Raw genomic sequence first — 6849 nt, 5'->3', positions numbered from 1 at the left:
GTACTTTGAAAATAAAAGAATTTTCCAGCATACGAGAACATTGTAATAAATGTAAAAATGGTATTTTTATTATAAAATAAATTTTTAAATATACTTACCTGGTAGTTACATATGGAATAATTATATATTACATGTTTAAAACACATGACCTAATAGGTCATTGTGGAAGTACAAGCTAGTGTGAGAAGTGCTGTAGTCAGATCATAGCAGGATGTGAATACCATATCTCAGCAATGTAACATTTTTATGAAGAATAAACACAAATACGAATCGTGAGAAAGAGTTGTGTCGCCACCGGATGCAGGTGTCTTCCTATATTAATGTTTAGTTTACATCATGTGTTTAAATGCTGAGATAACTGGCTATACGATATCTGTGATATCGATATTTTAGCCAGTTCTTACTAAGATGTCATACGGAATGGTCATCCGACCAAACCATCTATACTCCTGTGATGGAGATGTTAACACTGTTGTTCTTAAAGAATAAACCATTTTAAAGTTAACTTACTTGACTTTACTTGAAGATGTAACATACCAACTAATGTGTGTTAACAACAGTAGCACACTAATAAATGGTGGCAGCGGTAAAACTCTAAGAATCAGAGAAAGATCTTCAAGAACCAGCGGTAAAACTCTAAGCATTAGAGAAAGATCTTCAAGAACCAGCGAATAAAACTCTAAAAACCAGAGAAAGATCTTCAGGAAATCAACAGTAATGAATCTACAATTTTGACTAAGTATCATAGTCCATCGAAGAAATGAAACATTTAATGAATGAACTGGATCTTCAATCAACATCCTAAGAAAACCAAGGACTGACATTCAACGCTTACAAAACATAACCAGGAAGCACTACATTCAACGGAAATCGGACCGAAAACATTCACCCAAACATCAAGAGAGAGAGAGGAAATCGGACCGAAAACATTCACCCAAACATCAAGAGAGAGAGAGGAAATCGGACCGAAAACATTCACCCAAACATCAAGAGAGAGAGAGGAAATCGGACCAAAAACATTCACCCAAACATCAAGAGAGAGAGAGGAAATCGGACCGAAAACATTCACCCAAACATCAAGAGAGAGAGAGGAAATGATGACATCACACAACGCCATATAAGCTAAGTACAATTTTCTTATTCATTTCAGTATTGAGCAGTGAGGTGTAGTTACCACGAGTCGATAGTCCATTATTACTGGGGTGAGTTGTTTGCTAATCTTCTATTTCCTTTCATTAAAGGAAACTGTGTTCAACTCCGAATTCTCATCTAGATTTTTTTTTTCTCTCTCTGTGCTAATTCCGTTTTCTTTCAGAAATTCTCGGGAAATATCTTTGTGTTCCGTTTTCTTTCAGAAGTTCTCGGGAAATATCTTTGTATTAGTATCATTGTTTTGGGGAATTTTGTAATAATCTTTATCATTTAGTGCTTACGCGTTTACGCAGTGGACGTCTGTATTCATATAGATATTTTGATGGAATTGCAAGGGGTCGTAGAGATAGGAAAAGAAATACCGTAAACATGATGCCCCCTGTGAGCCAAGCCCCTGGACCGAGTAATCCCCTCCCGATTGTGACACTTGTCAATGCTCGATCAGCAATTCTTCCTTTTCAAGGTCGGGTTAATGGGTTCTTGCCTCAGAATGTGAAGTCATGGATTTCATCCGTCATTGCCCATTTAAATGCCAAACAAATCGTAGACCCTTTTGTACAATTACAAGAAGCTAAAAGTTTTATAGATTTTTCTAAAGGAGATGCGAGTGCATATTTAAGAGGTGTTTCATTTCAAGAAGCAATTACCTGGGATGATTTCAAAGTTAGGCTACGCGCGGTCTATGGGGGTGATGAAGCCTTGGATGTAGTATTAACGTTAAGAAATACACTTAATCAAGCCACTATGACTCGGCTTAATGTTATTGAGAGAGCAGCTCTCATAGACGATAGGCTTAATGAATATCAAGATATTTTAGGTAATTCCACTTGGGTTACTAGAGATAACATCTCCGTGAAAGATTTTTTACGATTAATGTATTTAACTTGCATGACACTTATGTTGCCTGAAGCTTTAGTGCGGTGTTTTGATAAAAAGTTAACGCCTGCAAGTACGGAATTGGATGTATATAAACAGATAAAGAAACACATGTCTAAGTGTCCTGACCTTGATCCCGTGTTAACTCAAGTTTTTGCAAAAAATGAAACAAAGCCACAACAAGTAAATGTAGTTAATAATAGTCAAGTTGCGGGAATGACGTGCTATAAATGCAAACGTCAAGGTCACTTGATTCCGGACTGCAGAACGAAATTCTGTTCGATACATAATAGTTCGACTCATTCATATAGTCAGTGCTACTCGCGTAAGACACAACAGAATCCTAGAAATACACAGTCAATTCCACAGTCAGTTCCATATGGAAATAAAAAGAAAAATCCTCATTTTAATAAGAAGAAACAGCCAAACGTCAATGTAGTTCAGAATCTCAAACAAACAAACAGTTCTTCGAATAACGCTGAGCCTGGGTCGTCAAAACCAGACCTCGCAAGGTCAGACTAATTTTCAGAATGTGCAGAGCAAAGAAAATACCACATAATTAACTCCAGTGGGGAAGAGAGTGATGTTGGGTCAAGGTCATTCATGTCAACATCAGTAGTATTGAATAATCAATTTAATGTTCTATCAGATCATTGTGAGGCAATAGATTTTCCTATGAAACACACGGCCGAATTAAGTAAATCAGTGCATGCTCCCGTAGATTTGCAACGAATTCATACAATAATAAGCCAAAATGAGTTACGACCAACATTATATGCTGTAAATTTAGAACACAGATAATTTACATTATTTTTTGACTCTGGTAGTCCACGTAATATCATGGATTTGAGAACACATCATTTGTTGTTTTCAAACTTTCCGATAGAAAAATCCGGAGTGAGACTCGCGGGTATAGGAAATAATGAATTAAATGTAATAGGCATAACTCATGTTCAGTTCAAGCTTGGTAAGCGCACGTTTGCCGATACATTTGTTGTTGTACAAAACATTGATATGTATCCAGCTGTAATTATAGGATACCCATCTATGGGCAATCAAAACATTATCTTAGCCCCTGCCAAGCACGGCGAGTATATCAAAGGAAAATTCTATAAGTCTTCTAATACCTTAAAATCAGTTTTGGATAAAGAGGAGACGACAAATGTAACCGTAACGTACGTTGAAGAACCAATAACTTGTCTCACTAATAAAGAAATAATATACGCGACGCAGCAGAATTCTCGTTCACCCGTAATATCATTTTGCACGCAATCTATCGAGCCAAACGTACCTTCAAATTTAATAGTGCAAGTAAAGAAAACATTACCGGGATCTGAAATATTAATCCTTTCCGACACTTTGAAAACTAACGGATTGTCTGTCACACAAGCTATTTATACAGTAGGCTCACATCAACAATGTAATATTGAAGTCTGTAATCATTTAAATACCACTTTAGTAATTCACAAAAATCAACATATCTTGGATGTAGAAGTTTATAAACATCGTATTCTTACCATAGCTGAAATCAATCACGCTCAATCAGTTGCGGATGAATCCCTTTTGCAATCTATTAAAAATAAAATCAATAAAGACATTCAAGACGAAGAAATTCAGCAGAAAATTTTTGGACTTTCAACTGAATATCATGATGTTTTTTCCACTACGGATGGATCCTTAGGAAAAACAGATGTGATCGAGCATCAAATAAGGTTAAAGGACAAGCAGAAAATTATCTATGTACCCTCGTACAGACTCCCTATGAAATTCCAGAATGAAATAAATGATGAAGTAGGTAAAATGCTAGAAGAAGGAGTCATTAGGAAATCGAACAGCCCTTATAATTTTCCATTAATAGTTGTACCGAAAAAAAATCAAACATGGCGTATCTGCGTAGACTTCCGTCGTCTAAACGAGGAGACGATCCCTGATCGATTCCGAGTGCCATGTACTGACGATATTTTGTCTTTGTTAGGTCAGAATAAATATTTTACCAGTTTGGACTTACTTAAAGGCTTTCACCAGATATCATTAGAAAAAGATAGTATCCCATACACAGCCTTCAGCACAGCCAGGGGACATTATGAATTTTTATTGATGCCTTTTGGTTTACGTTGTGCTCCCATAACATTTACTAGAATGATTAACATAGTGTTTGGAGACTTGCTAGGGGATATATTGCATGCCTATATGGACGACCTTGTAATCTTTTCCAACACCTTAGAAGAACATCTACGTAAATTAGAACTAGTACTACAGAGACTAAGACAACATAACTTAAGGGTAAAGATTAGTAAGTGTGAATTTTTCAAAACAGAATTAATATATTTGGGTTTTATGGTTTCAAGCCAAGGTCTTAAAGTAGTCCATGATAAGGTGTCGGCTGTCCATAACTTTCCCATACCTACTAATGTCAAGGGAATACAGCAATTTCTGTGGTGTAGTGGATATTACAGGCGTTTTATCCGCAATTATTCAATAATAGCCGCTCCCTTGACTGATCTTACGAAAAAGGGCGTAGATTTCATATGGTCTGAGCAGCATCAACAGGCGTTTAATACCTTGAAAGATGAACTGTGTAGTTCTCCTATCTTAAAATTTCCTGACTTCGGTAAGGAATTCTTCATTGCAACAGACGCCTCAGACTTAGGAGTAGGTGGAGTATTGCTTTAGCAATATGATAAACAATTTTTCCCGATAGCTTTTTATTCACGAAAACTGAGAACTTCCGAAAGTAAGTATGCAGTAATAGACAAGGAAGGGCTAGCTACTGTTAATTCACTAGTGCATTTTAAGTTCATAATATACGGTTATCCCGTTAAGGTTCTTACTGATCATAAACCACTAACCGACTTCTTTAAAGTCTTCAACCACAGCCCCAAACGAACTCGGTGGCATTTGATCATTCAAGACTTTGGCGCGAGAATCGGGTATTTACCTGGGAAAGCAAATATCATTGCTGATGCATTATCACGCAACCCCATGTCATCTTGTACGGAGCCTTTAGCTGAATTAATAGATATATCAACATCCATGCCTATTGTTAAAACGATATCTGAACAAGAAGATTTGGGCTGGAGTGCTGAATTATTACAGACTGAGCAAAGAAAAGATCAGAAATTAGAAAAAATTATAAATGCTTTGAAAGGCAATCATAAGGAAAAGGAATATATGAAGTATAAGCAGCAGAATTATATAATCAAAGATAATATTCTGTGTAGGACCGTGACAAGGAAAACCTGCAATACACCACATGTAACTAACGACCAGGTAGTGGTACCAATCTTGCTTATTTCCACTGTCCTGAATTGGTTGCATGCAAATCCATTGCATGGACACCCGGGGTTCTCAATAATGTCACAGAAAGCCAAATCATTGTTTTATTGGCATACGATGCTTACTGATATAAAAAAACACAAAGCTAATTGTCACACATGTCAGGAAAACAAAGGGCATACGAAAACACCTGTCAGCCTAGGGGCTTATCCCGTGCCCAATCAACCCTTTGAAAGAATACATTTAGATTTGTTAACAGGATTTTACGAGTCAGACAGAGGAAATAAGCACCTCTTAGTAATTTTAGATGCTTTAACTCGATATACAGAACTAACAGCGCTTAAAACTAAAACTGCGATTGAATGCGCTAGGAAGTTTTACGAGTGTTACATTTGTAAACATGGAATTCCACGCATGATAATCTCAGACTCGGGTGGAGAATCTAATAATCACTTTCTTACCTCATTGTGTGAATTCCTTAGCATAAAGAAAATAAATACCATGATATATCACCCAGAGTCGAATGGGCTAGTGGAAAGAGCAAATAGGAAGGTTTTAAATATATTAAGAGTAACACTAGGGGGATCAGACCCCAACTGGGATATTGCAATACCTGCGGTACTGAGTACTCTGAATCATTCATATCATATATTAATTAAAATGTCACCGCACAAAGCATTGTATGGTACCCCAGTTAGAACGCCTTTCCATGTATTAACACCTAAAACTAATTTATCAAATCCTTTAAAAGAATGTATAAATGCAAGCAAAAGTCGTTTTGATATCCTTCGAAAGAATTTAGAAGAATCACAAATAATAATGAAAAGGAATCATGATAAAATAGCGAAGCCAACTAAAACATATGCCGTGGGTGAGTCAAAGCCATATGGACCACCCGTCACCGGCTTATGCAGGTCTCAACTTTTATATACTTCTGGCAGCTTTATTCGTTACGGTGATGATGTTTATCGCCGTTAACATTTTTGTTTGGCGTAAGTTAAGGTACAATAGTTTGCAGCTCAAACAGAACGTTTTGCCATGTCCAGACAAAACTCCTTATTTAATTCAATTTAAAGCCGTTTGAAAGTGGCCCCTTCATTCACTCAAAGGAGTAAAAATGTCTTGGAAAAGTGTTGTGTACGAAAAGCAGTTAGTCCGCTAGTAATATGTAATTGAAGAGACTATAGAACATTTGCATTTTAAAAAAAACATTTAAAAAACATTTAAAAGATAAATAATTTTTTCGGCATCTAATAAAATATATAAGCCGGAATGTTAAAAAACAGAATGTATGGGCATCTAATAAAATATATAAGCCCTATATATAAATATATATATATGTATATATGTACGAAACCGTGGTACCTGTACGTACCAGGAATTCGTGTTTGTGCACTAAAATTGTATCTTTACCAAGGTAACAAATATTTTTATTAATTACCGTATTATCATAGTCTATATTTCTGACAAAGGTAACAATTATTCTTTAACAAAGTTACCGAATCATATGTATATCAGTATTTTTTTTTTTTTTGGTACCATATA

This window comes from Palaemon carinicauda, chromosome 9 (assembly GCF_036898095.1).
Source record: "Palaemon carinicauda isolate YSFRI2023 chromosome 9, ASM3689809v2, whole genome shotgun sequence".
NCBI classification, from domain to species: Eukaryota; Metazoa; Arthropoda; class Malacostraca; order Decapoda; family Palaemonidae; genus Palaemon; species Palaemon carinicauda.
Note: the sequence above shows the minus strand (reverse complement) of the source record.